Below are 10,859 nucleotides of genomic sequence, written 5' to 3'. Positions count from 1 at the left end.
GCGCCGACGCATGACGTAATCACGTACGAAAACACGCATGGATTATTTTGCTGAGCAAAGGAAAAGAAAAGCGATGGTCGATGTTAATTCCAGCTGAACCACAGGGAATCAACTTTATCCAAATGAAAACCACTATCAGCACAACTAAATGAGTTAGTACCTGCGGTTTTAGTTTTCCTCAAAGACCCAGAAGGCGCTTCCGTCTCTGACCAAATACTGTATTATCTACCATAAATGAATGAGTTGTGTATGTGTGTGTCATACTTTTTGTGTCTATTTATTGCGTATGTATATTGATTAATTACGTACTATTCAAATGTACCTTTTAACCCTTTAGACAACTGAGACCCCTCAAACTTTGGAAGACCCTATAACACTTGAGACCCAAAAGTCCCTAAGGACCAAAAAAGTTTTTGATGACCCAAAAGTCCCCGAGTACCCAAAAGACCCAAGAGTCCCCAAGGACCCAAAAGATCCAGATGACCCAAAAGTGCCCTTCACCGCACACAGTATTTTCTAGGAACAACCATTATATAAAGGAAGATGAAGGGATGGTTTCACATGATCATGTCTTGTGATCATCCCTACCTTGTTACATACTTTTTGGAGACACATCCCGAGACCCTTTTGCATTTTTTTATCTATCTATAATTCCAGTAATCTCTGTGTGTTTGTTTGTTTGTACGTTTGTTTGTCTGTGACCGCTGTTTCTCGACAACCACGGGTCCGATATACTTTAAACTTGCCAGGTATATTGCTGGGGACCTGAGGATGTGCCTTTTCAAGGTTTCATATTAATCGGACAATTACTTACCGAGCTATGTCCAAAAAACGATTCAACCAATCAGAGAGCAGCGAGCTATCGCGTGTGCCGAACGTGGCGGACACACTCTGCCTCGGATGGCACATTTGAGAGCGTATTCATTTATTTCACGTTTGAAAACTATGTTGGCGCTATGTTGGCGTTAAACTATGTTTTAAAACTAATAAAAACCATTTCATGTAAATAGAGGGGGGGGGGGGGGGATTGTCACTGTACTCGCAAGCCGTTCGCCGTTCGCTTTGGCGTTGCGAATGAACCAAAACATTTCATGGACCAAACCATTTCATGTAAAGCGTTCGCCGTTCGCTTTGGCGTTGCGAATGAACCAAAACATTTCATGAACCAAACCATTTCATGTAAATAGAGGGGGGGGGGGGTTGTCACCGTACTCGCACCCACGTACCCACGTACCCACGTACGGGCATTGCACCCACGTACGGGCATGCCCTAGTATATATAAAATGTGTGTGTGTGTGTGTGTGTGTGCGTGTATGAGGCACACTGAGACATTTTATATATAAAATGAGACAAGTACTCATTGAATGTCTCCGAAGAGTTCATATAGCAGATATACCAAATTCACTACATTCTCCCCATCTCGAAATTTAACTCGTCCTTTCACAGGTTTAATTTACTAGGAGACGGAATGACGTGAGTAGATCAGCGTAATGGGAGTTCTGCCTCAACAGGCAATTGTTCGTTCATTCTATCAGTCACGATTGGAGCCTCTGCAGGGATTCCGCAGTCCTCTGCACCAGGTTATAAGTGGGTATTTCCTCGCTAGAAGTTGGTCCAGGGTCCATGCATTGAGTAGACATTGTTACCGGCATTGTCAAGACTTGGGAAGTTGCCTCGAGATGTCAGCTGTCACATGGACACGATGGTTTCCCTACTGTCAGGGAGTCAACCATGGGTATACAGATACTCAGGGTTTGCCTCTAGTAGATCAATTTCGTTGACAAAAGGGTCATACTTTGTCTGGTGCACTTGTCTCTTCAGGAGGATCTTGCAGGGAAATGTGATCCAGGATGAAATGGCATGACCATTGGTTGATCGACGTGGAAACGGAAACATCCTCTTGTGAGAGGTTGTATTGATCGCAATAGTCAGAAGGGATCACACAGAGTGAAGGAGGTCAGGGAAACCACTTCCCACGATGCAGTGGAAAAGCCTCTGGACTTAAGAGCACGGGTTACCTCATTCCAGATAATGCCATTACATATTTCGACCAGGCCGTTTTATGTCATCCAGTGAGTAGGGAAGGCTGCAAAATCGTACAAAGTGTGTCATTCTCATAATACCTGGGTGGCATAGTGTTACGTGCTCCTCCCCGACGTTCTGGTCTCGGTATACCTCCGAACCCTGGGGGAGCCACGGCAGAAAAATATATCTTATTCCGTGTCGAAATCACTGAGGAAACCACACCAATGGTTATAAACCAACCAATAATATATTAAAAATCACACAGGAATAACATCACCAATAACGATTGCAACTCCAGACAATCAAAATCTTAAGATGGTACTGTAGCGGTTGCCGCTGAACATACACAATCGCCTTACACCTGCCGAGGACGCAACCACGGAGCGATCGCTGCGCCGGGCTCACCCAGACCACCTGGAGACGCTTGGTCTCGCCTTTCCCGGGCATGTCCGGACTCGCCTTTCCCGGGCTCGCCCAGACCGCCCGGAGACGCCCAGTCTCGCCTTTCCCAGGCATGTCCAGACCGCACGGAGACGCTCGGTCTCGCCTTTCCCAGGCATGTCCGGACTCGCCTTTCCCAGGCTCGCCCAGACCGCCCGGAGATGCTCGGTCTCGCCTTTCCCGGGCATGTCCAGACTCACCTTTCCCGGGCTCGCCCAGACCACCTGGAGACGCCCAGTCTCGCCTTTCCCGGGCATGTCCAGACTTGCCTTTCCCGGGCTCGCCCAGACCGCCCGGAGACGCTCAGTCTCGCCTTTCCCGGGCATGTCCAGACTTGCCTTTCCCGGGCTCGCCCAGGCCGCCCGGGCACGCCCACTCTCGCCGTGTTTGATTGTATATATATACTGCTACCCGATAAATGGGCTTGACAGAGTGTGCTGGGTTCTGTACGAATAAACATGCTTTGAACTCAACCAAATGGCCTCGTTCTCTCGCCGTCCACGACTCCTAAACTGGTGACAAAGTACCATCTTATTAAGTAACACAAACTCACTGATCCCAGTCCCAGCTCAGCAGCAGCTCAGCAGTGATCAGCGCTCCCAGTGAATGGAACCCAACCCCTCAATGTCTCTATAACTCAACGGAGATGAGGCGAAGACGCGATGAGGCGAGTAAGGAGGTGTAGGCAAGGCATGGACCGTCACGTGGTCTAATTCGACACCAAACTGGCCGTGGAAAGGAAATCCCAAATAAGTGATCCAAACGTGCACAATCACCATTCAGTCAATGAACCGCAGGGCAATCTTCAGACGCCGCTTTAGTGCACACCATCCCTGGCAGCCCACCGGAGGGGGAGACCAGCTGACGCGGCAACCTTTTTCAGCGAACGACGCGCGAGGTCCAAAATGGCGGACAGCTCTTACTCGAGCCAAAGCCTCTAGGCGAGGATTCACTGGAACCTCACGCCTGTACCTGACCTCGCAGGCTTTTTCACGACTCCAGCGATAACACCAACCGCACGATATTCCTTTCAAGGACTCAAAATTCACTCACGATGTACACTCGACCACGCTAGGTACGGAGCTTCTACAAATGCGTCTTTTCACTCCCCTCACGCCTCTTCTTCCTCGCTCGACCTCTTCCGGTGCACTGTCCGATTTCCTGTTTCATTTTCACCATGAGCGCTTTTAACCTTTTAATCACAATAACCATTTCCTTTAAACAACAATAACCATCATACTTAGAACCAACAACAATAATAATAATAACAACAATAATCGCCGTTTCCTTCCAACCCCGATAAGAATAATAATACATAACCAGCAATGTTATAAGTGGATGAAAACCAGAACCACGGAAGGGCCGAATCCGTAACACTTCCCCCCCCCCCCCTCAAGAAAGAAAGTTTGAACACAGCAAAAACTTTCTTTGTAGGCAAACTCTGTAAACAAACAAAGTAAACTCACAACCCAAATCATCAATTCCCGTGAACCACAATAATCAATATTTCCTAAAAATAAAGCAACAAAATTTCACACAACCCACAGAGATTTCCAATGTTAATTCACTTTGGACAAAGCATCAGCAACGACATTGTCCCTGCCCTTTACATGTTCAATTTCCCAGTTGAACCCCTGCAAAGCCAAACTCCATCTCATCAACCTCTGATTTTTACTTTTAGTTTCTTTTGAATGAAATTTAAGGGGTTGATCAAAAATCCAAAGTCAAGCAAATCGATAGCACTTTTTCTGGGAGGCCGAGCTGAGGGCCAGGTTCCATGGTGGTTGGGTGGTGAGGCCTGGACATATTCACTAAAGGGACGCCTTTAGGATAGGGGAGTTCACGGTTAGTCCGTGTAGGAAGGTTCACTACATGGACACCTTTAGGAACGTGAAGTTCACGGTTAATCCGTGTCGGGAAGTTCACTACATGGACGCCTTTAGGAACGTGGCGTTCACGGTTAATCCGTGTAGGAATCTTGGCTCGGCTGCTCCGCAGCATTCAGTGCTTCAACTCTTTCTAACTTTCCTAACAATCATGGTTGGACCACTTGTCACGGTAGTCACATGAATAGAGGCCTCCTTCTCGGCCACTGCTCGGATAATCCTTCCTTCGGGAGCTGCCATAACTCTGGAAGCCTCCATAATAATATCGATTGCGGCCACCACCACTACTCCGTGGTCCTCCTCTGTAGCCCTCTCGCCGCCTACGGCCTTCCTTCTCTACGGCTATGGTCCGACCCTCCAAATCCTTACCATTCCAATTCTTCTCTGCCGCTTTGGCGTCCTTTGTGCTTTCAAACGTGACAAAGCCAAACCCTCTTGACTTGTGCATTTCCCTGCCTTTTACCAACCGCACTTCCAAAAGCGGTCCATATTTGCTGAAGACAGAGGTCAGAACTTCTTCGTTTGTTTTGAAGTTCAGTCCACCTACAAATAACTTGCTACATTTGTCGCCATCCCTAACTGGTGTGGTGTTATTTTCCATACTGGGCTTTTTAACAACCATCGGGTTACCATAAACTTGACCACCGGCCAAATCATTCCCGATAACAACAGATACTCCCTCTACAGGAAGAGTGGCTTGTAAACCTACCGTGACCGGTCCTGACACCAAATCGGACTCCAAATGGATGGCATGAAGTGGAGCACTAACACAGCCACCAATCCCCTGTAAACGAACACCATCACCAGTTGCCGTCTCCTCTGACAATGGCAAGATGCCTTCCAGCATTAAAGATGGATGTGCTCCTGTGTCCCTCAACACCTTAACAGGTCTCCGGTTAGTCGGGTCTCCACCCAGTGACACCAACCCCTCTGAAATAAATGGTTGGTAACCCTTTTGAGGGCGATTTCTCACATTGGCCATTGCATTCGGAGTTGTACTAGTCGAACTCCGCTCCTGATTTTCCTTTCCTAGAGCATAACAGTGGGACATCAAGTGTCCAAGTTTATGGCAAAAAGCGCAAGTAGGCCCGGAGGAGAACTTCGTGGTTTGTCTCGAGCCTCCCGGGGAATAATTCTGCCTTCGAACTGCTGTCTTCGGATTTCTAGAAGTCGTGGTATCAGAGTGGTCCTCATATTCATCTAGAGGCCGCCCCCATGAATTTTCGTTCTCCGCCCCTGATGTACCATAGCTCCCCTGGCTAGGTCTAGGCGAGAAGTTCGGTTTGTGGAACCCCATCCTGTGTGTTAAGGCATAGTCATCTGCCATGGTTGCTGCCTCATACAGCTTTGGTACTTTCCTTTCCTCCAGATGTACTTGAATGTCCTCGTGGACACACTGTTGGAATTCCTCCACCAGGAGCAATTGTCGCAATAGTTCGAAGTCTTTCCCAACCCTTTTTGAATCACATCACCTATCAAACATGGTTTCTTTCATTCTGGCAAACTCCACATGGGTCTCACTCTCCCTCTTCCTGGCATGCCGGATTTTTGCCGGTAAGCTTCCGGGACCAATTCATAGGCTTTGAGAATGTTTTTCTTCACTATCTCATAATCTGCACATTGGTCAATCGGTAAAGCCGAATAAATATCTTGAGCTCTACCCACCAGAACACTTTGCACTAATCTGGTCCAGGACTCCTCAGGCCATTTTAGCAGTTGAGCCACTTTCTCAAAGTGTTTTAAAAAATTGGCTACCTCCTTTTCATTGAAGGGTGGAACCAGCCTCACATGTCTGCCAACATCCCAGGTGTTCTGACTAGTTGTCGAACCAGTCGGCATGGATGGTACCTCTCCCCGTTCTCTCATTAAATCCAGCTCCTTGGCTTTAATTTCCTGCTGAAGCGCCATTTCGTGTGCCTTTAACTCCCTTTCAGCTTTTTTCTCCTCTGCTTCGAGTTCTCTTGCAACTCTCCTTTCCTCTGCTTTCATCCTTTCTAACCTTTCCTGGAGTTCTCTTTCCTGTGCTGCTCTTCTTTCCTCGAGTTCTCTTGTAACTCTCCTTTCCTCTGCTTTTCTTTCCTCGAGTTCTCTTTCCTGTGCTGCTCTTCTTTCCTCGAGTTCTCTTTCCTGTGCTGCTCTTCTTTCCTCGAGTTCTCTTGTAGCTCTCCTTTCCTCTGCTTTTTCCTTTTTTACCCTTTCCTGGCTCTGCAATTGCATCTCCAGTTTCTGGAGCTCCACATCTTCTTGTTCCTCTGGTAACCAATCCAATGCTACCCCTGTCCATGTTCCTAATCCCACCAGAGATTGTATCACCACTGTCTGCATCTCTGCCTTCTTCATATTACTTCAGACCTCCAAGCTAAAATGTTTGGCCAATTTAAAGAGTTCCGATCTTAATAATGCTCTGAACTGTGCCTCACTAGGGGTCGCTGCAAACTTCCCTGCGTCAAACTCCATGGTGACTATTGTTAACACCTGTTAACCTTCACACAAGAAATCTCAAAAAAAAATAAAAAAAATTCGAGCCTCGAAAATGAATCCTTCTTTACCCCAAAAATTTGGGAATGTTGGAAAAAGTTCCAAATTTGGGAATTCTGGGAATGTTAGGGAATTCTTTCCCGGACTAAATTTAGGGAATTGTAGATCCCGGACACAGACCCAATTTCGAGCCCACGAGTCAATTGGACGAGCCCCCAATTTCTGTTACGTGCTCCTCCCCGACCTTCTGGTCTCGGTATACCTCCGAACCCCGGGGGAGCCACAGCAGAAAAATATATCTTATTCCTTGTCAAAATCACTAAGGAAACCACACCAATGGTTATAAACCAACCAATAATATTGTTACGGAACCCAACGTCGGCCTATGGTTCCCCTTTGAGGGGGGATTAGTCCCCTCGATTATTGCTGACCGACGTGGTCCCTGAAGCTGCACCGCGACCTCCGAAAAGGCCGGTGAGCAGCTTCGTTCGTGACCGCGGATTGGGATGTTAATTTGCCGAGCGGATGGCAGCCGCGGCCCGAACCGTTAACAAGGACTAACCCGATTCTGAACGTTGGCCGAATCGTGCCGCAGGTATTCAATTGGGAAAAGACAAAGACGACGGATGTGAAGAAGAAGAAGACAAGAGCTAGGAAATACGAATATGATTTATTATTACTGTTGTGGAAAACCAATCAGGTCCACACAACTTTAGTCCAACTTGTGGTTTAATTCCATTTAGATCATGACATCATCCTGTAATGCAGGAAATGCAATAAGTATACGATGTGGCATCACATGGGACCATTCATAACATTCAATGCAAGCAAGCTGAATATTCTATGCTGGCGTACCGTTAGCGAGTCTACCAGATGTAACGTGTCACAGGAGAAGTCTCGGAGCACCGTCCGCAGCAGCGGGTCTTATAGTTACGCCCCTAGCGGTGTCAACGAGCAGCGAGCATCACCCCGGGTTCAGTACGAATACGATTTCACTACAATTACTATTTACAATCAAAAGAAACCAAGGAGAAGGAAGGATAATAAAATAAAGCAGAAAGAGGGATGGACCAGAAGGACACAGTGAAACTTAGCTTACCTATGCAGTCTTAATTAATACCCAGGACAGAACAAACAAAGACGGACTCACACGAATGGGGAATTTGCAGTTAGGAATGACTGGAAGGAGGAATGGGAAGGTTCAGCTGGGGCAGATGGTTCGGGCTTGATCCCGCACGGGACGTCGGGCTGGGTTCGGGCTTGATCCCGCACGGGACGTCGGGCTGGGTTCGGGCTTGATCCCGCACGGGACGTCGGGCTGGACCTCGGCGGCCACCGATGCCACCGCAATCTGGTTCCCGCGGGGTAACGGGTCGAAGCTGCCTGGTGGAGTCAACGCTGCTTGTGGAGCCAAAGCTGCTGGTGGAGCCAAAACTGCTGGTGGAGCCAAAGCTGCTGGTGGAGCCAAAACTGCTGGTGGAGCCAAAGCTGCTTCTCTGGCTCACCTCAGGACGCGTCTCCCTTCTCTCTCCGAGGGCTCGTCTCACTCATCTGCTGTCTCTGGCGCAACTCTTAGAACTCTCTGCCTTTACCAAGCTCGTCTGGACTCCTTTCTCAAAGGCTTCCGCGCGGGGCTTATATAACGCCGTGGGCGATCAAGCCGCCGGCCTCCAGGACACGCCCATCGGTGAGCTCGCCTCGGCCCCGATTGGTGGGCACGGGCTCTCTGGCTCCACCCTTGATGACGATGGGCGGGCACGCCCTTCTTCCCCGAGTTGGAGCACATGGGCAATGGCGGCGAATGCAGTTGGCAATAGAGGCCTTGGGAATGGGGATGAAAGGGGATCTATCTATTTGAATTCGGTGCAATGGAGTGTCAATTAATGGAAGACACAGCCTTAACCTACATAGAATAAGGAAATAATCTACCAACAAGGAGGAAATCTATGATTGGCTAACATGATTGTTTATGACCTAATTACGGGACGCACTTTGACCTTTATACACAACTGGAGGAAGGAGGGTGATATTTTACAATGTACTACACAATAAAAAAACACAATTCTCATATCCACAACAATATATTAAAAATCACACAGGAATAACATCACCAATAACGATTGCAACTGCAGACAATCAAAATCTTAAGATGGTACCATCTTATTAAGTAACATAAACTCACTGATCCCAGTCCCAGCTCAGCAGCAGCTCAGCAGTGATCAGCGCTCCCAGTGAATGGAACCCAACCCCTCAATGTCTCTATAACTCAACGGAGATGAGGCGAAGACGTGATGAGGCGAGTAAGGAGGTGTAGGCAAGGCATGGACCGTCACGTGGTCTAATCCAACACCAAACTGGCCGTGGAAAGGGAATCCCAAATAAGCGATCCAGCCGTGCACAATCACTGTTCAGTCAACGAACCGCAGGGCAATCTTCAGACGCCGCTTTAGTGCACACCCATCCCCGGCAGCCCACCGGAGGGGGAGAGCAGCTGACGCGGCAACCTTTTTCAGCGAACGGCGCGCGAGGTCCAAAATGGCAGACGGCTCTTACTCGAGCCAAAGCCTCTAGGCGAGGATTCTCCGGAACCTCACGCCTGTACCTGACTTCGCAGCCTTTTTGACTACTCCAGCGATAACACCAACCGCACGATATTCCTTTCAAGGACTCAAAGTTCACTCGTGATGTACGCTCGACCACGCTAGGTATGGAGCTTCTACAAACGCGTCTTTTCACTCCCCTCATGCCTCTTCTTCCTCGCTCGACCTCTTCCGGTGCACTGTCCGATTTCCTGTTTCATTTTCACCATGAGCCCTTTTAACCTTTTAATCACAATAACCATTTCCTTTAAATAACAATAACCATCATACTTAGAACCAACAATAATAATAATAACAATAATCGCCGTTTCCTTCCAACCCCGATAAGAATAATAATACATAACCAGCAATGTTATAAGTGGATGAAAACCACAACCACGGAAGGGCCGAATCCGTAACACATAGCGAGTCATGAAACTCATATAGTCAGTTAGCTGGAGAGCAGTAGATATGTGAGTGTATCTGCAGCTGCATTATCGTTACCTGGCTGATACACAACATCGTAGCTGTAGCATGAAAGTTCAATACGTCACCGCATAATTTTTTCATTCTTTATTTTGCCAGCCTCTTTGTTGCTGAATATGAAGAAAACCGATTTTTGGTCTGTAAACAGCTGAAAATTATACCCCAAAAGGTATTGCCTCCATTGCTGCAAAGTTTCAACAATGGCGTATGCCTCTTTCTCCAGAGCAGAGTGGCATTGCTGATTTTGAAAGTTTGAGAAAAAATGCGACAGATCAACCTGACAGATTTAATGTGGCCGCGATGGCATGATCAGATGCATCAGTCTCTACTATGAAAGGAACAGCATCATCTATAGCCATTACAACAGCAGTCTCTATTTATGTCTCTTTTGAGAGTTTTGAAAGCTTCAGCATGAACAGCTGATACTGGAATGCTTTTACTTTGTAAAAGTGGACGGATGTTGTCAGATAATTTGACAATCCATTGTGAATAGTAAGAGAACATACCTACTACCTGAAGTAGAGATGGCAGGTCATGTGGTAGTGTCAGCTCCTGGAGGGTATGAAGGCATTCAGGGTCTGGTCAAATGGAGCCATTACTGATAGAGTAACCAAGAAGATTGATGGAGCTAGCAGAAAAGATTATCAAAATTGAAGGTCAAGTTGGACTTCTTGGCAGCCTGAAGGAATCTCTCAAGATTGGTGTCTTGCTCTTGTTGTGTCTTGCCACAGATAGTGACATTGTACACATAGGCAAGTGTATCATGGAGATTTTCCTCAGCTGTGATGTCGTCTATGATGCGTTGGAAACCAGAACGCCATTGATTACGCTGAAAAGGATTTGGAGGAACTGGTACAGTCTTTGGTTAGCTTCAATCAAAAGCTGTGTACTGTTTTTCTTCCTTTATTGCAATCTGGTGGTAGAAGCTACATCGGTATAGCGTGCTGAAGATCTGGTATTGGG

Source organism: Myxine glutinosa, chromosome 5 (genome assembly GCF_964187855.1).
Source record: "Myxine glutinosa chromosome 5, kmMyxGlut1.1, whole genome shotgun sequence".
Lineage (NCBI taxonomy): Eukaryota > Metazoa > Chordata > Myxini > Myxiniformes > Myxinidae > Myxine > Myxine glutinosa.
The sequence above is the reverse complement of the archived record's forward strand: the minus strand, read 5'-3'. Positions refer to the sequence as shown.